We start from the raw sequence: 21,693 nt of genomic DNA on the forward strand, positions 1-21,693 counted from the left end.
CACGCAATTTTCTATCATCTAGAAGACTCCAGAAGCCACGAGAACGAACGGGAAGGTGATCGGGCTCGGGGGCAGGGCGCCTGCCCTCCCCCTAGGGCGCCCGCCCTGAGGTAGAGACCAATCAGGTCCCGTCTCGCGGATTACGCTCCACCGACCTAAAGGATCAAGGATAACCGTTCAATCAATGTTGGTTTGATCCGACGGCCCAGATTCACTTGAGGGGAGTATATAAGCAGACCCCCAGGCCCCTGGAGGAGAACAAGTTCATCATAGAGTTGAGAGGTGCCTCGAAGGATAACCTTTCCTCTAAATAGACTTAGGGCTTAGCATCCAATGTGAGAGTAGACTAGATCTAATAGATTGAGAGAGATAGAGTGGAGGTGTAGATCGAAGGAAGTCCGGCCTGTCGGTGTCTACTCCGAGGATGTACCTACGGGATCAAGTTCTCCTAACCCGAGGCTTGCTCCTAGGATTCTTTAGTAATTCGACTTCTAAATTCTAGTAAGTTCTTGTTTTATTGTTCTTTGGTTTATGAGTTTACTTTAATCTCTTCCGGTTGAGTTTAGAGTAATCATTGCTAGCGTAAACATGGTGTTTGGGCTAGGGTACTCATAGATATCCCCTGACTAGCTAGACCGTGGTAGTAGCGAGGAACGTGAAATTTCCGAGTTACCTTTGCATCCCACATCTCATTAGCAGGATGGGTAGGGTTTATAGGTGCGGGTCGAACATCCTCTGTGGTGTCTAGATTCTGTGAGCCTCCCCAATAGAACAGTATATCATCCTTACCAAGGTTAGAACGAGACTACGGTCGCAGTCTTCTCTATACATCGCTCACATCGAATCACATTCTTTGTAGCCTAAAGGGTAGTAGCAATAGATTTGGTTAGTCAGATGCACGCTTTCTCCCAGTGGTAAAAATATAAATACGATATTTTGGACAACCTCCCGGGTGAAATGCTCGCCGATATCCGTGCGCTTGCGGATCATTTCCTGATGGCATTAACAAATATCAACAACCATATCGGTCTTGGTCAAATCCTGATCCCCCTTGCCAAGTTTCTGATATACTGCATATGGTATAATGTTGATTGCAGCTCCTCCGTCAATGAGTATCTTGGAAATCGGCTGCCCATCAACCCTGCCTTTGACAAACAGAGCTTTAGGATGTGGTCTCTCATCATCGGAAGGCTTCTCAAAAATAGCTGTCATTGGATCAAGTGCCAGCTGAGCTATTTGATCAGGGAAATCTATTTCTTCATCATCACTGAAAGGCGCAAGAAACTCCATTGGTAACATAAACACCATGTTAACATCGGCCGATGGCCCTTTTCCCCTGGATTTGATTGCTGTCGATTTTCAGACTTAGAAGAATTTTCTTCCCTACTCAATTCTTCTTGCCTTTCTCGCTGCATCCTCCTCTTCTGCGTTCTTGTCAGTCCTTCTAGGCACCATTGGGGAAGCTATGTCTTATGCACTAGTTGATAGCGAGCCTCCCTTGACTCTATCTGATGAGTATTTGTATCCCTGCAAAATATAAATTCATCGGGAACACGTGCATTTGCCATTTCATCAAGCTCCTCTTGGTTCCTTAGAAAATAACTGATACGTTCACCAAGTGTCGAGGATATCAGTAAGGGGTACCCTAACTGATGTGTATAACGAGAATACTCCTACGCAAGTTGAGGCCCCCAACTCGACGCTCTACCCAGTCATACGTATGGTCCTCGACGGCCATGGCCTCGAACACGGAAAGAACGTCTAACGAATCGACCAGGGCTCGACCGCCGGTTACCGTCGAATACGGAAACAGGCTCGAGCGAATCGAAAGGCGTCGAGTGCAAGGACGCTGCCCGCCGCCTGACGCGGGCACGGGAACCAGGGCATTTAATGCGCCTCACGCGTTCTCACCTAACCCACAGGTCACGGGAAGCGTGATAAGGAACAGGCACTCGTCCCGTCATTCTTTTTGTAGCCTTCCCCACCAAACAAGCCAGAACATGGCAGGACGCAGGGAGTGGGTCAGAACGTCTAATCAAGACCCCCCTCGAGACGCCTAAGGTCAGCGCTCTGGTTGGCAAGGCATTATACGGCAGCAGACCCTCGAGTAGGCACATTTCCTTCTTGTAGAAGGGTCGGGCGTCGAATGACAACACTACGACCACTCCGACATATCTGCCACCGTGACGTAAGCATGCAACAGCCAAGTCAGTCTAGGATGGCGCACGGGAGCGGGTTTCAGGGGCACGCGTAATCATGATCAAGGCACCAAGATAGGACGACTCGAGGCCACGCCAGTACGGAGACCTCGAGTAGGTCAGCGCGCCATACCTCTATCGACCCCTATTCTGACGCCTATACATGTACCCTAGGTCTCCCCTTGGAACTATAAAACGGGAGGTCCGGGAGCAATACACCACAACTGACAACACGCACGTAGCAGAGCGAACTCACACCATCTCCATCCATACCACGCTTGTATTCCCCCTTGTACAAGCACTTAGGTGCAGAATAATACAAACTCTCCCCCCCCGCTGGACGTAGGGCCTTCTCTTGCCCGAACCAGGATAAATCTTTGTGTCTTTTTGCATCACCATCTGGAAAAGGGAGCACGCATACAAATTTACTAGTTGGTGTGACCCCCCGGGGGGAAAACAACGACAGTTGGCACGCCACGTAGGGGTCCTGCGTGTTTTTCACCGATTTCCCATTCCTTTCCAGATGGCCACTCTCACTTCGCCGATTCCGTGCTCCACAGTGATTTGGTTTGGGAGTCTCGAGTTCATGTCTACTGGCTCCGGCTATGACATGATCCTGCTCTCGATCAAAGGACCGGGAGGAGCCCGCGTTGCGCCAACACGGTTGAGGGCCCCAAGACGTCCTCGCCACCACGCCTCCCCGCCTAAGAAGAGGCGTGGACAGCACCACCATCGCCCTTCTGCCTCGTCACGACTGACAGTTCGTGCCAGGCAGGAGGCGGCACAGAGGCCGATAGCCCCGCGCGCTGAAACCACGGGTATAATGGCCTAACGCCACGAGGATCGCACGACGACAGGAGGTGACGCGCCCCGCGCGCTCTCCCCCACCGCTAGGCTACTTCCACATGGGCTGTTCGCCCCAAGAAGAGCGTTGTCGTTCGGTCTGGACAATGCCGCGGCGTCGCTCGCCAGGGCGATATGTCCAAATGCCCAGACGTACGTGGAGAGACCAATGGTCCTCCCACACGACCCTGGAGTGCAGCGACAGACGTCCGAGCTGCCGGACCTCTCGCAGGTACGAGGCCTCCGCCGCCTAGGCCCAGGGCGGTACACGATTACCTCCCTCAGGCAGCGGCTGCTGGAGGAAGGACGCGGGTGCTTCTACGCCGCCGAGCCGGACTCCGGCTCTGAGTCCAATAGCTGCGACCCTACTAGGGAATGCTTCCATATCGACGGGGCGGTAGAAACTACCAATGAAACGCAAGACGCCATTGCTGGCGGTCGAGCCCCTGCAGCAAGGGAAGACCCCAGGACGCCTGGGAACGATGGACAGGTCGACCCACCTCCACAAGAAGATAGAGCCGCGCAACTTGCGCAGCTGCGAGAGCTCAAGACAAAGCTTGACGAGGATCGGGAGCGCCTCGTCCTGCTCGAGCAGATCCTCAAGCAAGACCTGCCTTACCCGCCTGGCGGAAGTGTCCGCAGACGGGCTCGAGAGGTGCATAGGCAGATCGTCGGAGACAAAGAGCCTGAGCAGCCCGTCAGCCGTTTCCCTCGAGCAGGCCAGAATGTCGTGGCAGCGACAATGCTGCTGCGTAATATGCCCAAGCCGTCAAACTCCCAAGCGCGACGTATCCGAGACGAGGTGCAGACTCTGCTCCAAGTGGCGGCAGTTCAGCAGGCCGAGAGCTCGGCTTCCCGACGTCGAGGAGTGGCCACAGAAAAGCGTGATGAGCCGGCCCACAACGAAAAAGAGGTGTCGGTCCATCTGCAGCAGCCCCCTCGAGGAAAAAAGACCACACTCGTCCTCCCCCATCAACAACCAACGACGACACGACGCACGACGCGACATCGACGAGAATCGTCGCCGTTGATACGGAGACGCAAAATAGCGCGGTTACAGCGCCCACCGTGGTGGGAGGTACAACAGCGACGAGGACCGGATGGCTCCAGAACCACCGGGCCTGCGGGTGTTCAGCAGAGCAATCCGCAGCACGCCACTGCCCAGCCCGTTCCGACCCTCGACCAGCATCGCAAAATACAACGGCGAGACCAAGCCAGAGCTATGGCTGGCGGATTTCAGGATAGCCTGTCAGCTAGGAGGCGCTCGAGGGGATGATCGAGCCATCATCAGACAGCTGCCGCTCTTCCTCTCCGACACCACGCGCAGGTGGCTCGAGGAGCTCTCGGCCAACCAGATCTACGATTGGGTCGATTTGGTCAGGGTGTTCGAGGGTAACTTCAAAGGAACCTACATACGACCCGGCAACTCGTGGGACCTCAGCAAATGCAAGCAGAAGTCGGGAGAAACCCTCCGAGAGTATGCTCGACGCTTCTCAAAGCAGCGCACCGAACTGCCACACATCCCCAACCACGATGTCATCCTGGCCTTTGTCTTTGGTACCACCAGTCGAGACTTGGTGCGGGAATTAGGCCGGAATCGCCCTCAGACCGTCGACGAGCTGATGGACGTAGTGGCAAACTACGCTGCAGGGGAAGAAGCAGTCGGCGCCTTCTTCAGCAGTGAAGGAAGGAAAGGCAAGTCGCCCGCCGATGATGATGAGGGCCCCAGTCGAGGACCCAAGAAGAACAAAAAGAAGAAGAAAACCCAGCCATTCCAGCGGGAGGATCTCGACGACGATCTCGTCGCTGCCATGGAGCGCAAAAGGCCTCGAGGCCCTCTAGAGGGGGCCATCTTCGACAAGATGCTAAAGGAGCCATGCCCTTACCATAAGGGAGGAGCCAACCACAAGCTCGAGGACTGCCGTATGCTGAAAAAGCATTTCGATGGCCTGGGGTTCAAGAAGGACGCGCGTGACGACCCAAAGAAAGAGAAGAACAGCGACAAGGGGGACGACAAAGACGACGATGGTTTCCCAGCCGTCCACGACTGCTACATGATCTATGGTGGTCCCTCGACGCAGCTGACCGCAAGGCAACGCAAGAGGGAATGCCGTGAAGTTTTTGCGGCAAGAATGGCGGTGCCCCAGTACCTCAGCTGGTCGAGCACCCCCATCACTTTCGATTGAGACGACCACCCCGACAAGGTAGTCGCCCCTAGCGTCTACCCGATCGTCGTCGACCCCATCATCGTCAACGCCAGACTCTCAAAGGTGCTGATGGACGGCGGCAGCAGCCTGAACATCATCTACCTGGAGACCCTCGATCTCCTCGGCATCAACAGAGCACAGCTCCAACCAAGCGCCGGTGGATTCCATGGCGTCGTACCAGGGAAGAAGGCGTTGTCGGTAGGTCGAATCGACCTACCAGTCTACTTTGGCACGACGGCCAATTTTAGAAAGGAGACCCTCACCTTTGAGGTGGTGGGGTTCCGAGGCACGTACCATGCCGTCATCGGGCGCCCAGGCTACACCAAGTTTATGGCTATCCCCAACTACACATACTTGAAGCTGAAGATGCCCGGGCCCAAGGGCGTCATCACCGTCAGCTCCTCCTATGAGCACGCGTATGAGTGCAACGTCGAATGTGTCGAGTATGGGGAAGCTGTCGAGAGTTCCACCGAGCTCGCCTCGAAGCTCGAGGCCCTGGCTACAGAAGCTCCAGAGCCCAAGCGCCACGCGGGCAGTTTCTAGCCGACGGAAGGAACAAAGAAGATCCCGCTCGACCCCAACAACTCCGACGGCAAGGTGCTGACGATCAGCGCCGACCTCGACCCCAAATAGGAAGCCGTGCTCGTCAACTTTCTCCGTGCAAACGCTGATATGTTTGCGTGGAGTCCTTCGGACATGCCAGGCATACCGAGGGAAGTCGCCGAGCACTCCTTGGAAATTCGAGCCGGTTCCAAGCCAGTGAAGCAACGGCTGCGTCGCTTCGACGAGGAAAAGAGCAAGATCATTGGTGAGGATATCCACAAGCTTTTGACGGCCGGATTCATCAAGGAGGTTCACCATCCCGACTGGTTAGCAAATCCTGTACTAGTTAAGAAAAAGAATGGGAAAATAAGGATGTGTGTCGATTATACAAGCTTAAATAAAGCATGTCCGAAAGTTCCTTTTCCATTACCACGTATCGATCAAATTGTTGACTCTACCGCGGGATGTGAAACCCTTTCTTTCCTTGATGCATATTCTGGTTACCATCAAATAAAAATGAAAGAGTCCGACCAGCTCGCGACATCTTTCATCATGCCTTTTGGGATGTATTGTTATGTAACCATGCCGTTCGGGCTTCCAAACGCGGCAGCCACATATCAGTGCTGCATGCTCCACGTGTTTGGCAAGCATATAGGATCGACAGTTGAGGCATACGTCGACGACATTGTCGTCAAGTCAAAGCAACGGGGAGACCTGATTCAGGACCACGAGATCGCTTTCAGTTGCCTTCGCGCCAACCAGATCAAGCTCAACCCCGAAAAGTGCGTTTTCGGTGTGCCTCGAGGCATTCTCCTAGATTACATCGTTTCCCAGCACAGCATCGAAGCTAATCCCGAGAAAGTCTCGGCTATCACAAAGATGGGGCCAATCTGAGACGTCAAGGGCGTGCAGAGAGTCACGGGATGCTTAGCGGCGCTGAGTCGTTTTATCTCAAGGTTGGGAGAAAAGGTGTTGCCACTGTATCAACTCCTGAAGAAAGCCGAGCGTTTCTCTTGGACTCCAGAGGCTGAGGAAGCCCTCGATAACTTGAAGAAAACACTGACCTCTGCCCTGGTCTTGGTCCCACCTCAACCCGCAGAACCTCTGCTTCTGTACGTTGCCTCGACGACCCAGGTCGTCAGCGCAGCGGTAGTGGTCGAGAGGCAGGAGAAGGGGCATGCGCTGCCGGTCCAGAGGCCAGTCTATTTCGTCAGCGAGGTGCTCTCGGAGACCAAGGCACGATACCCACAGATCCAGAAGCTAATCTACGCCGTAATCCTTGCCCGACGCAAGCTCCAGCACTACTTCCTCGGCCACCCTATCACGGTGGTCTCGTCCTTCCCCTTGGGAGAGATCATCCAAAGTTGGGAGGCCACGGGAAGAATCGCTAAGTGGTTGGTCGAGCTCATGAGTGAGACCCTCACTTATGCGCCCCGTAAAGCTATCAAGTCACAAGCCCTGGTGGATTTCATCGCGGAATGGACGGACTCCCAGCTCCCCCCAGCTCAAGTTCAGGCAGAGCTGTGGATGATGTATTTCGATGGGTCTCTCATGAAAACGGGAGCTGGGGCGGGCCTGCTATTCATCTCCCCCTAGGCGTTCATATGAGGTATGTCATTAGGATTCATTTTGCCGCATCCAACAACGTCGCGGAGTACGAGGCCCTTGTCAATGGTCTGAAGATCGCCATCGAGCTAGGAGTCCGGCGCCTCGACGTTCAAGGCGACTCCCATCTTGTCATCGACCAAGTAATGAAGGCCTTGAGCTGCCACGACCCAAAAATGGAGGCGTACTACAAGAAGGTCCGACGGCTCGAGAATAAGTTCCACGGCCTCGAGCTCGTCCACATCGCCCGACGCTACAACGAGGCGGCCGAAGAACTCGCTAAGATCACGTCGACTCAAGGCACGGTCCCACCTGACGCGTTCTCGAGAGACCTACACGTGCCATCCGTCGACTTGGGCTCGGGGGCTGGTGTCGAAGCTGCTCCTGCCCAGCAAACCGACACCGTCGAAGCGCTGCTAATGGCAGCCGAGGTAATGGAGGTGGAACAACGGCCCAGCCGACCATTTGACTGGCGTACTCCGTTCCTCGACTGCCTAATCCGCTGCGAGCTTCCAGAAGATCGATCCGAGGCCCGCTGTATCGCTCGACGGGCCAAATCGTATGTAATCTACGGCGAGGGCAATGAGCTGTACCGACGAAGCCCAACAGGGATCTTGCAGCGTTGTATCACCATAGAGGAAGGCTGAAAACTGCTCGAGGATCTACACTCGGGGGCTTGTTGCCACCATGCTGCTCCACGGACCCTCGTAGGGAACGCTTTCCGACAAGGCTTCTACTGGCCAACGGCTGTAGCTGACGCCATCGAGCTTGTGCGCTCATGCCATGGGTGCCAATTCTATGCCAAACAGACACATCTACCCGCCCACGGTGTGGGGGCTCGACTTAGTAGGACCTCTACAGAAGGCAAAAGGGGGGTACACCGATTTGTTGGTGGCCATCGACAAATTCTCCAAATGGATCGAGGCTCGACCCATCACCAACATCCGTTCCGAGCAAGCCGTCCTTTTCTTCACCGACATCATCCACCGGTTCGGGATTCCCAACATCATCATCACCGACAACGGCACTCAGTTCACCGGCAAAAAGTTCTTGGACTTCTGCGATCAACATCACATCCGTGTGAACTGGTCTGTAGTGGCCCACCCTCGAACTAACGGCCAGGTCGAGCGTGCCAACGGCATGATTTTGCAGGGGCTCAAACCGAGGATCTACAATCGCATGAAGAAATTCGGCAAGAAATGGGTCGAGGAGCTTTCCTCGGTCCTATGGAGCTTAAGGACGATGCCAAGCAGGGCTACAAAATACACCCCATTCTTCATGGCCTATGGCTCTGAGGCCGTGCTCCCAACGGACCTCGAGTATGGATCCCCTCGACTCAAAGCATACAACGAGCAATCAAATAAGGAGACTCAAGAGAATGCGGTTGACCAACTCGAGGAAGCTCGAGACATGGCCCTCCTCAACTCCGCCAGATACCAGCAGAAGCTTCGACGCTACCACGACAAGCACGTGCGCAAGAGAGATCTGAACATGGGCGACCTCATCCTACAGCGGTGGCAAAGCAATCAAGGACACCACAAGCTGACCCCACCTTGGGAGGGCCCATACGTAGTGGCCGAGGTCTTGCAGCTGGGGACATACAACCTAGCGGACGAAAAAGGGGCGATCTTCACCAACGCATGGAACATCGAACAGCTACGTCGATTCTACCACTAGAACTTCAAAGCTTTATGTTCCAATGTGCATTCTGTACCAAGACCTTATGAATGAACGTATGAATGAAAAAGTTCTTTCCCTCGAGTAATTTACCTTTTTTCGCTGGTCAAAATTTCAACGTTAGAAGGGAGTACTGAAAGGATCTAATTGGCCTAGAGGGGGGTGAATAGGCGTATCTAAAAACCTAAAACTCAAAAACTCAAGTTGCGGAAGTCAAATGCCTATCGGTACCACCGACAGTTTGGGCCGGTACTACTCGTGTCACACAGCCAGTACTATCGACGCAAACTGCTGGTACTACCGACTCCCTAAGACAGCTACGAAATCAGAGTGAAAAGGGCTTAGATTTCAGATCTGAGTGTTACCCCACTTTCCTAAGTGTAGGAGAGGATGTTGTTGGAGTCTCCTTAGCTTAGTCCTTCTCCACAACGTAGATCGACCTTTGTTACCTATTGAAAAGTGGAAGAGAGAAAGGAACACAAAGAACACAAACAAGGGTAGTCGAAGCTACCTCCACAGCAAGACAAGGTATTTTTCCCGAGGTTCGGCAATCTCCACTTAGGAGTTCCTACGTCCCTGTTGTTGAGGTGACCACGAAGGTCTGACCACTTAGGTCTCCTCCTCAAGAAACCACAAAGGTTAGCTTGATGTTTCCACTAAGAATCAAGGGGTAATACAAACACATCGGGTTTCCCTCACAAATGAGTCAACACGGGCAACCACGAAGAACGCCTAGCCGGCTAGGGTTCCAAGAACCCAAGAGTAACAAATACAAACCAAACCGGCAAGACGAGGAACGGAGTGCTCAAGTCACAGATCGAAGCTCCCAACTCTCTAATCTCACTTCTCTAGCTCGAATCTCTCAAGAAATAAAGTCTAGGAGCAAGAGGGAGAGAGAGTGGGTGAGACAAAGCTTGGAGACTGTTTTCTCAGATGTGGAGTAGCTAGAATGAGCAAGCCAACGGTTAGAAAAGAGGAGAGTGCTATTTATACTAGAGTGCAGAACACCTACCGGTACTACCGGTGCAACCACCGGTACCATCGGTGTCCTCAGATCTAAACATGACAAAGCAGTGGAAGATGCGAGAAAAAGACCTACCGGTACTACCGGCCTTGAGCCGGTACCACCGGCCAGCGCCGCTACCACCGGTGGAAGGCCGGTACCACCGGCAGTGCAAAATCCCGCAAAACAGCAGTTCTGCGAGAATTTGGCCTGCCGGTACTACCGGCGTTTCACCGGTACCATCGGTCAAAGCCCGGTACTACCGGTAGTTCATTTTCTCGCAAAACTCAGGAGAAGAACTGGCACTGCCGGTACCACCGGTCCTGTGGGCCGGTACTACCGGCTCACCCTGGCAGAGAAGAAACTTCCCAAAAGTTCGTGCGTGCAAGTGTGTCTCTCAAGCGCAAAACCTAAGATGACCTGATCATCTTTATCCTCATCTTACCAACTCAATTTGCATCCCTCTTGATAGTGCGGCGTTTCCTATAACTCAAACAAGAAATAAAACTAGGTAGCTTCTTGAGTTGAAACGTCGCTCAAATGAAGAAATTTTGGGGGTGCTGTGATTCACCAAATGTGTTTGTTTGATTCCATCAATAAACTAACACCTGTAGATTACACTTGATAGACATGTTAGTTCCTAATTTGATTGTCATTAATTATCAAAACCCACACCGGGGGCGAATGCACTTACAAACTCCCCCTTTTTGGCAATTGATGACAACCAACTTAGGCTTAAAAAGATTGAAAGAAGTAGAGCTTTTGAATTCCAAAAATTAGGTTGGGCTCCCCCTTAATGTATGCATTGGATTTGGAATTTCAAATCTTGATTAATATCAAGATGGCATACATTAAGATCAAGCTCCCCCTAAATTTTGCAATCCGTGGGGTGCCTAAAAGAGTGTGTGTGAGACAAGAAATAAACCGTGATGCGTATGACAGGATATATCACAAAGAGTGAAAAAAGAATTTGAATGATTATGCAAGGGCTAAAGAGCTCACAATAACCATTCAAAGACAACATCGCATCAAAAAGGATCCAAAAAAGCTAACACAAGCAAAATATAATAAAGAAAACAAGTGTTTAGCTTACAATCAACCATCACACAAACGTAGTTCTTGTTCACCACACATAGTTCACCACTTAGAGAGGTTTAAGAGGGGCACCAACAATTAACTTATTACATCAACGATAAGCCTAACACTCCCCCTTTGGCAGCAAGTGCCAAAAAGGGTAGGCTGCGAGAAAGAGCTAGAGAGACTACTCATCATCATCACCATCGAGGTCGTCGTCGTCGTCGTCGTAGTCAATCAAGGTACGCAGCGGCCCCTTACCATGAGGATCAGCGGAGGTAGACTCCTCATGAGGAGGTGCAGTAGAGGCAGAGGCCCTAGTGACATCATCCGCGGCTCCAAAGATATCCTAATAAGCAAAGTTGGCCCGGTGTCCTCCATGGAGAACCTAGGAGGGATCCCACCACCATAGAATGGATCAAAGGCAGAGGGTGGAGGAGGATCCTGCTGCTCCTCATCCTCATCAACAGAGGTCCGATGCAGGTTGTCATATTCAGCATAGGGGTCCTGGAACTCATGAAGAGGAGAGGACGGAGGAAGAGCTGCCTTCTCCTCAAGACGACGGAGACACTGATTGGTCTTCTTCTGGCAATAGCAAAAGTAGGAGAAGAACCGCTGCAGCGCATGACGGGTAGGGCTGTGGCGACCACGACCGCTGTCCTGAGGAGGGACAGCTTCCCCTGGAAGCCCACCAGCATGAGCAGGAGTAGCAGCGCCAGCAGGAGTGGCAGCACCAGGAGTAGCAGCACCAGGAGTGGCAGCACCAGCAGGACTGAGAGGAGGAGCATGAGGAGCACCCAAGTGCTTGGCACGAACCGGAGCATGAACGCATGGGTGCGAGAACTGCACGCCAGCAACTTGCTCAATAATATGCATGAGATAGGGAGCATAAGGCAAGTACTTGTGCGGATCCATGGAAGCATCCACAATCTTGTTCCACATGAAGTCGAGACACCAAAGCGGCCACCATTGGCACCAAAGCGAGCCAATATCTAAGGAGCATCTTGATGGAGGTGAATGGAATCTCCAAACTTGGGGTCAATGGTGTAGCGGATCAAGTTGTTCAGCACATAGAAGAAAGGCTTCAGCTGAGTGGTCTTGAAATCTGGATGAGCTCCTGGCTTGTATATTTCAGCAGCATCAAGATCAGCCTCAGAAATCCCCTCAGCAAAAATGGTGGACAGCCGGGGTGCATCTCGATCCATATGATCAAAACCAAGCAAGCGAGAGAAGGTGATAAAGTCAAGGCGATAATGAACACCTTGAGTCATCCAATGCAGCACCCTAGAAGCTTGATCGACCCACAATGTAGCCCAAAACTGGAAGATGATCTCTTCATTCCAATTCTTCTCAAGAGTCATAAGAGGCAGGATGCGCCATTCTTCAACTTGTTAATCAAAGCATTGACCTCAGGATGATTGAATTCTTGCAAGGACTTGAGGACCACATACTTGTGCTGAAAAAGTGGACCATTCTTGGTGACTTTGCTGGCCTTGTAGAGGACGGACTCATAAAAATCATTGTGAAACTGAGACCAAAACCGCTCCTCAACTCCCTCAAACTTGATGAACTTGTACGGGTTCTCGCTGCGCTGATTTCTCAAGTCCACAAGGCGCTTCTTGTAGTCAATACCAAGCTGGGGTTGAGTGCCAGAGGGAATAGAGGGCCTCCCGACATGGGCATTAAACTGAGGATGCCATGAGAGAGTCCGGCGAGCACCAACCTCACTGAGATGCAAAGGCGAGCGACGAAGGACATTGGGGTCCATGGCTCGGCCTTCCTCTTGCACGGGATCAGGCACGGCTTGGCTTCGAAGTCTGGCCTGGTGAGAGAGGGGCGGACACGGGACGGTGTGGGTGTGAAGAGGGGCAGGAATGCCCTCATCGCCGGTGGAAGCACCAGCCGCACCTTGACCAAGGGAAGGAGTCCCACGGCCACGCACTGCCCGTTCCGCAGACCGACCACCGGCATCACTGGATCTAGGACGAGCACCACAGGGAGGGTTCTTGCGCTTTTCAGAATCCATGCTGCAACACCACAAAGAGGGGCAGCAAGAGAAGGTTACAGGACCACACTAGAATGCAGCAAGAGATCGATCAAGGCGATGGGAGGAACTGCCTTGCTCACAGGGGCCGGTACCACCGGCGGCACCGTGGAGCAAGGGAATCACCTCCAATCGACCAAATCGATCATGGGAAAAGCGCATAAAGCATTGTAGAAGGAAGAACACACTAAGATAAGGAAAGGAGTGCGAGGAAATAGCCTAAAATTAGGTACATTGGGAGATCGGGCAACTTCAAAAGGTACCTTGTGTCACGGAGAAGAGAGACCAAAACCAAGCAATCCCAAGGGTCTTGGAGTCAACCAAGACTCTCCACGCATCCCTTACGGCCGGGGCAAGGCCTCCTCAAAGATCGGGCGAGGAAGATGGAGGAGCCGAGAGATCGGGGCAAGAAAGCCGCTGCCGCCGTCGGGAGAAGAGAAGAGAGCAAGGGTCGGGCGGGTGGGGAAGAAGGAGAGAAGAGAAATAACTACGGGGGGCTTAAATACCGCAGTAAAAAATTAACTGCCGGTACTACTGGCCCAAGGGCCGGTACCACCGGCGAACCAAAAACCTGCGCGCGGAGTTCTGCGAGATTCTGGCCTACCGGTGCTACCGGGCTTCGGCCGGTACCACCGGCTGGAGCCGGTACCACCGGGGCTAGGCGCCGGTACCACCGGCAGGGCAGGGAATCAGCACAGAAGTGAGCTTTGTGTGGCAAACTTAGTAACAAATCCAACATGGCCAGATTTCATCAAATCATTACAAAATAATGGCCATGCTCGAGATGTGAAAAATAGATTTTTAAATAACACTCAATTTTTCATAAAGGTTTGACCTTTCTAATCAATCAAGTATGTGCAAGACATCACGCCATGTTACGAGAATCAACGATATTTAGTTCACGCCTCAAAGCACAAAATCTTGACTCATCTAGAGGTTTAGTGAAGATATCGGCTAACTGGAATTCGGTTCTCAAATGTTGCACAGCGATATCTCCTTTGGATTGGTGGTCGCTCAGGAAGTGATGGCGAATGTCTATGTGCTTTGTTCTAGAGTGGTTTATAGGGTTATCAGCTAGCTTGATTGCCCCCTCATTGTCACATAAGAGGGGAATCTTGCTTTGCTCACAACCAAAGTCTCTCAAGGTTTGCTTCATCCAAAGCAGTTGGGCACAGCAAGAGCCGGCCGCCACATACTCGGCTTCAGCAGTGGAAAGGGCAATGGAGTTTTGTTTCTTAGAACTCCAGGACACCAAAGACCTACCAAGGAATTAGCAAGTCCCTGATGTACTCTTTCACTCTACCCTACAACCGGCATAGTCCGAATCGAGTCAAGTAGAGTGAAAGTGGAGCCCTTTGGGTACCATAAGCCAAGATTAGGAGTGAACACAAGATATCGAAAGATTCTCTTAACAGCCATAAGATGGCATTCTTTTGGACTAGCTTGAAATCTTGCACACATGCACACACTAAGCATAATATCAGGCCTAGATGCACAAAGGTAAAGCAAAGATCCAATCATGGAGCGATATACCTTTTGATCAATGGCCTTGCCGTCTCCATCAAGGTCAAGATGTCCGGTTGTTGGCATTGGTGTCTTTATGGGTTTGGCCTTGTCCATGTCAAACTTCTTTAGCATGTCGCTGGTGTACTTGGTGTGACTTATGAACGTGCCGTCCTTGAGTTGCTTGATTTGAAATCCAAGGAAGTACGTCAACTCCCCCATCATGGACATCTCGAAACTTTTGGTCATGATCCTACTGAATTCCTCACTGAAGTCGGCATTAGTACTACCAAATATAATGTCATCGACATATATTTGGCATATAAAAATATCATTATTGACTTTGCGAGTAAATAAAGTGGGATCGGCTTTTCCAATCTCAAACCCTTGTTTGAGTAGGAAATCCTTGAGACAATCATACCAAGCTCTAGGGGCTTGCTTAAGCCCATAGAGTGCCTTGTCCAGCTTGTAGACATGATCGGGATGATGTGGATCTTCAAAACCCGGTGGTTGCTCCACATACACGGTTTCGGAGAGGGGGCCATTGAGGAATGCACTTTTCACGTCCATTTGAAACAACTTGAAATCATGGTGAGCAGCAAAGGCAAGTAATATACGAATAGATTCAAGCCTAGCTACAGGTGCATAGGTTTCCCAAAAATCCAAACCTTCGATTTGAGTGAAACCTTTGGCAACCAACCGAGCCTTGTTTCTAGTGACCACGCCATACTCATCTTCTTTGTTGCGGAACACCCATTTGGTACCAATCACGTTTTGCTTGGGTCTTTCCACCAAGGACCAGACTTCACTCCTAGTGAAGTTGTTCAACTCTTCTTGCATAGCCATCACCCTATCCGGATCCGCCAAGGCAACCCTATTTGGCAACATAGAGGAGACAAAAGAGTAATGTTCACAAAAACCAACTAAACGAGAGCGTGTTGTTACCCCTCGTTGTATGTCTCCCAAAATGCTATCAACGGGATGATCCCGTTCAATGGAGTGATGGACTCTTGGGTGAGGCACTGCTGTTCTTGTTTGAATGGGACCATCATCTTCGTCTTCATGGTCTTGGTTGATTGGAGAATCTAGATCTTGAACGTTTTGATCTCCATCTTGGTTTGGTTCTTGTGCTTGAGGTGATTCTTGTCCAACTTGTTCTCTTGAGTCATGACCTCTTCTTGATGTGGAATCATCATCATGGGCATTGGTTGACCCATGATGCAAGTTTGGGTCACGAGAAATTTGCAGGTGTGCATCATCTTCTTCTTCTTCAACGGGTTTCACTTCACCGGTAGCAAGCTTTTTGATTACTTGACGAGATGGCTCTTCTTTACCTAAAATTTCAGCATTGACTTGCTCCTTTTGAGAGCCGTCGCTTTCATCGAAAGTCACGTCTACCGCTATTTCAATTTGACCGGTGGTCTCATTGAAAACATGATAGCCATGTTGATTAGTAGCATAACCAAGTAAGAACCCTTCATCAACCTTTGGTGCAAACTTAGAGCTTTTGGATCTTTTATTAAGTATGAAACACTTGCATCCAAAAACTCTAAAGTAATCCACCTTAGGCTTTTTACCGGTTAGAAGTTCGTAGGTAGTTTTCTTCCTCAGCTTGTGAAGGTATAAGCGGTTGATTGCGTCATATGCCATGTTAACGGCTTCCGCCCAATAATCCATTTCGGAGATCTTGTATTCATCCAACATTGCTCTTACGGCTTCAATGAGTGTTCGGTTCTTTCTTTCCACCACACCATTTTGTTGTGGAGTGTATGCAACCGAGAACTCATGCTTTATGCCTTCTTCATCAAGATATGCTTCAATGTTGGTGTTTCTAAATTCAGTCCCATTGTCGCTTCTCACTTTCTTGATCTTCACTTCAAACTCATTTTGAGCCCTTCTTGCAAACTTCTTGAAGATCCCTTGAGTCTCACTCTTGTCCTTCAAAAAGAATACCCAAGTGAAGCGAGAAAAGTCATCAACAATTACAAAACCATATTTGTTACCTCCAATGTTTATGTAAGCATTGGGTCCGAATAAATCCATGTGAAGAAGCTCAAGTGGTCTTGATGTAGTCACGATGTTCTTCGCGGGATGCTTGGCTCCAACTTGTTTTCCCGCTTGACATGCACTGCAAATTCTATCTTTCTCAAAAGAAACATTCGTTAGTCCAAGGATGTGTTCACCTCTTTGAAGATCGACCAAGTTCCTCATCCCAACATGGGCTAGACGGCGATGCCATAGCCAGCCCATGCTAGATTTTGCCACTAAACAGGTTTCGGACCCCACTCTGCTAGCTGAAAAATCAACTAGATAGAGCTTGCCCTTTAGTTGACCCATAAAAGCAATAGAGGAATCCGACCTTCTAGAGACTTCCACACCCTTATCTGTAAAGAGACAATTGTATCCCTTCTCACAAAGTTGTGAGACGGATAACAAATTGTATCCCAACGAATCCACAAGCAAAACATTCGAAATGGAATTATCATTTGAAATTGCAATTTTACCTAAACCAAGGATATCTCCTTTACTATTGTCACCAAAGACAATCCTTTCACTTGTGATTTGATTCGGTTGAAAGGAAGTGAACATGTTCTTCTCTCCGGTCATGTGATTTGTGCATCCACTATCAGGCACCCAACTTGGCCCACCGAAGGAATAAACCTACAAGATAAGATTAAGTCTTTGTTTTAGGTCCTGAGTTGGAACCTAGGGGGTTAGAAACATAAGATTTGGGCACCCAAACACTCCTCAAGATTTGTCTCTTCTTGAGGGCGCCCACATACAACAATCTTGCCATCCCTATCCCAACAACACATGTAATCACAGATATGATTACGTGAGATAGGCGCTTGTTGCTTGGGCATTTCCCCTTGCTTCTTCTTGATGTTCTTGTTTCTTGCAAGTGGGATTGTAGGAGTGGCAACATTGTTCACTTTGTCAATAAGATCAATGAGAGGCACACTCTTGTTGAACTTCACACAAGCCACCCCATTTATCATGTTTCTCCCATTTGCCTTACCATTGTACCGGTTATATCCGAGGCCATCCTTGATTATGGGGTGCTTGATGCCTTGAACACATTTACCGGCTGCTTGTCCTTGCACTTGCAACCAATCTTGACAATAGTGTTTAGTCTTTGAATTTCTTTGTCCTTCTTGACTAACTCATCAAGGTTAGTGAGACACGCATTTATGTCAACATTTACGCATCTTTCACAGCTTTTACTTGTAGAAGCCTTTGAATCCTTGGAAGCGGTAGAGGTGCTAGACCAAAGCTTTTCATAGTTTAGTTCAAGCTCATGATATTTTGTTGTCAAGCTTGTGAGGCTTTCTTGAGCCAAACTATGATCATTCTTTAGGCTAGCCAAAGAGCCATTGAGTGAGGAATGTTCCTTAGTCAATCGCTCATTGGAGCCTTTGACTAGAGACAATTCTACACCCAATTTCTCAACCCTCTCCTTTTCCTTGGAAAGACATACTTCGAGCCCTTGGTTCTTCTCCCTTTCCTCTAGGAGCAATTCGCCTTGCGACTCGATGCATGACTCAAGCTTGTCATTAGCATATATTAGCTTTAGAATTTTAGTTGCAGCAGCTTTACCATATTTCTTAATGATATTGTTGGCATAGTTTTCATCATCTTCATTATCACTATCACAGTCACTAGTGGTTTGAGGAGAGGAGTCAGTTTGTACCTTGTCTCCTTTTGCCATAAGGCATGTAGGAGTGTCATCATCGTCATCGGAGAGATTGGCGAAGAGCCTAGGCGATGAGTGGGTGTCGGAGATGAGTGCTGTGGATGAGGCAATGTTGGTGAAGATCTTGGTTGGGGAGGATCTTTCTTGTACGGCGATGGCAGCTATACTCTTCTTCTCATTGTCATCATCATCACTGTCACTGTCCGATTGCCATTCTTGCCCGAGGTGAGCTTCCCCTTTCTTCTTGTCCTTGTACTTCTTGTCATTTTGTTTGGTGTACCTTGACTTCTTTCCTTTATTGGGACAATCTGCTGCAAGATGGCCGGTGTCACCACACTCATAGCAAAACCTCTTTCTATATGGCTTGTTTCCACCATATCTCCTCATCTTATCTTTCTTCATTCTCAGATAGTTCTTGTAGTTTCCCACTAGCATGGCTTGTTCTTCATCAAGATCATCATCATCTTTGTGCTTATGCTCATAACATCCTTTGTTGCAATGACTTGACTCACTTCCTTGTGAAGCTGTGAGTGCTATGTTCTTTCTTTGATTTAGGGCTTCTTTGGCTTCATCATCCAAGACTTCATGGTGCATCAATTTTGCTAGCATTTCTTGAGGAGTCATAGTATGATAGTTGTCTTTCTCCATGATGACGGATGCAAGCATGTTGTTCCTTTGTCTATACACTCTACAAATCTTTCTTGCTGCAGAGTTATCATCCCATGTTTTTGCTCCAAGTGCTCTAATTTGATTGATCAATGACATAAACCTATTAAACATGGCTTTTGTTGTTTCTCCCTCGAGTATGCAAAAGTTCTCAATCTTGCTTTGTAAGAGCTCAATGTTTCCTACTCTTACACTTTTGTCTCCCTCAAAAGACACTTTCAAGGTGTCCCAAATCTGCTTAGCATTTACCATACCATTTACTTTGTTGTTGTCTTCCGGAGTAAGACATTGCAGAATCAAGGTGGCAGCTGTTGCATTAAGGTGAAAGTCTCTCTCATCTTCGGGAGTCCATTCACTTGAATCTTGAGGTGGATTCACTCCAATGACCACTACTTCCCAGCATCTTGCGGCAATGAGATGCAACTCCATTCTATGAGCCCAATCGGTGTACCTTATACTATTAAAAGGAGGTGGCTTTCCAGGATTGATCATAGGCAATGTTGGATTCTTGGTTGAACTGCTGTAATCAAACCCAGTGTTGTTGTAGGTCTTTGACCCTTTGCTAGCATCTTCATTTCCACCTTCGCTATCCGACTCATGATTCCTTTTACTTAGGAGTTCTTTCATCTTGTCTAGCTCTTCTTGCATCTTCTTCATATGCTCTTTCTGCTGCAGCTGCAAGGATGCTGTGATCTGTGCTGTGATTTGCTCAACGATTTGTTGTTGAGTTGTTGGATCCATCTTGGCCAATATTGCTCCTCACGCGGTGAAGCGTTTGTACGAGGAACCTTGCTCTGATACCAATTGAAAGGATCTAATTGGCCTAGAGGGGGGTGAATAGGCGTATCTAAAATCCTGAAACTCAAAAACTCAAGTTGCGGAAGTCAAATGCCTGTCGGTACCACCGACAGTTTGGGCCGGTACTACTGGTGTCACACAGCCAGTACTACCGACGCAAATTGCTGGTACTACCAACTCCCTAAGACAGCTACGAAATCAGAGTGAAAAGGGCTTAGATTTCATATTTGAGTGTTACCCCACTTTCCTAAGTGTAGGAGAGGATGTTGTTGGAGTCTCCTTAGCTTAGTCCTTCTCCACAACGTAGATCGACCTTTGTTACCTGTTGAAAAGTGGAAGAGAGAAAGGAACACAAAGAACACAAACAAGGGTAGTCGAAGCTACCTCCACAGCAAGAAAAGGTATTTTTCCCGAGGTTCGGTAATGTCCACTTAGGAGTTCCTACATCCCCGTTGTTGAGGTGACCACGAAGGTCTGACCACTTAGGTCTCCTCCTCAAGCAACCACAAAGTTTAGCTTGATGTTTCCACTAAGAATCAAGGGGTAATACAAACACTTCGGGTTACCCTCACAAATGAGTCAACACGGGCAACCACGAAGAATGCCTAGCCGGCTAGGGTTCCAAGAACCCAAGAGTAACAAAGACAAACCAAACCAGCAAGACGAGGAACGGAGTGCTCAAGTCACAGATCGAAGCTCCCAACTCTCTAATCTCACTTCTCTAGCTCGAATCTCTCAAGAAATGAAGTCTAGGAGCAAGAGGGAGAGAGAGTGGGTGAGACAAAGCTTGGAGACTGTTTTCTCAGATGTGGAGTAGCTAGAATGAGCAAACCAATGGTTAGAAAAGAGGATAGAGCTATTTATACTAGAGTACAGAACACCTGCCGGTACTACCGGTGCAACCACCGGTACCACCGGTGTCCTCAGATCTAAACGTGAGAAAGCAGTGGAAGATGCGAGAAAAAGACCTACCGTTACTACCGGCCTTGAGCCGGTACCACCGGCCAGCGCTGGTACCACCGGTGGAAGGCCGGTACCACCCGCAGTGCAAAATCCCACAAAACAACAGTTCTGCGAGAATTTGATCTGCCGGTACTACCGGCGTTTCACCGGTACCACCGGCGGTAGCCGGTACCACCGGTCAAAGCCCGGTACTACCGGTAGTTCATTTTCTCGCAAAACTCAGGAGAAGAACTGGCACTGCCGGTACCACCGGCCCTGAGGGCCAGTACTACCGGCTCACCCTGGCAGAGAAGAAACTTCCCAGAAGTTCGTGCGTGCAAGTGTGTCTCTCAAGCGCAAAACCTAAGATGACCTGAGCACATTTATCCTCATCTTACCAACTCAATTTGCATCCCTCTTGATAGTGCGGCGTTTCCTATAACTCAAACAAGAAATAAAACTAGGTAGCTTCTTGAGTTGAAACGTCGCTCAAATGAAGAAATTTTGGGGGTGATGTGATTCACCAAATGTGTTTGTTTGATTCCATCAATGAGCTAACACCTGTAGATTACACTTGATAGACATGTTAGTTCCTAATTTGATTGTCATTAATTATCAAAACCCACACCAGGGGCGAATGCACTTACAAGTACCAACTATAACCCAGCATAGTCGATACCCCCTCGGGGGCTAGCAGGGGGGTCCCCCCTCAAATGTCGAAAAAACCAGGAAATTTTCTCGTTCCTATTAGTAAATCTCACGTGGTCAAGTAGTGGAGGCACCTCGAGCCCCTTAAGGGCCGAGGAACAACGAGCCTGAGGACTCCTACGCCTCCGGGCTACGATACCTCTACTCGCTTCCTCACACTCGAGGTAATCGAGATCGCCTTAACAAAA

Source organism: Sorghum bicolor, chromosome 8 (genome assembly GCF_000003195.3).
Source record: "Sorghum bicolor cultivar BTx623 chromosome 8, Sorghum_bicolor_NCBIv3, whole genome shotgun sequence".
Classification (NCBI taxonomy): domain Eukaryota; kingdom Viridiplantae; phylum Streptophyta; class Magnoliopsida; order Poales; family Poaceae; genus Sorghum; species Sorghum bicolor.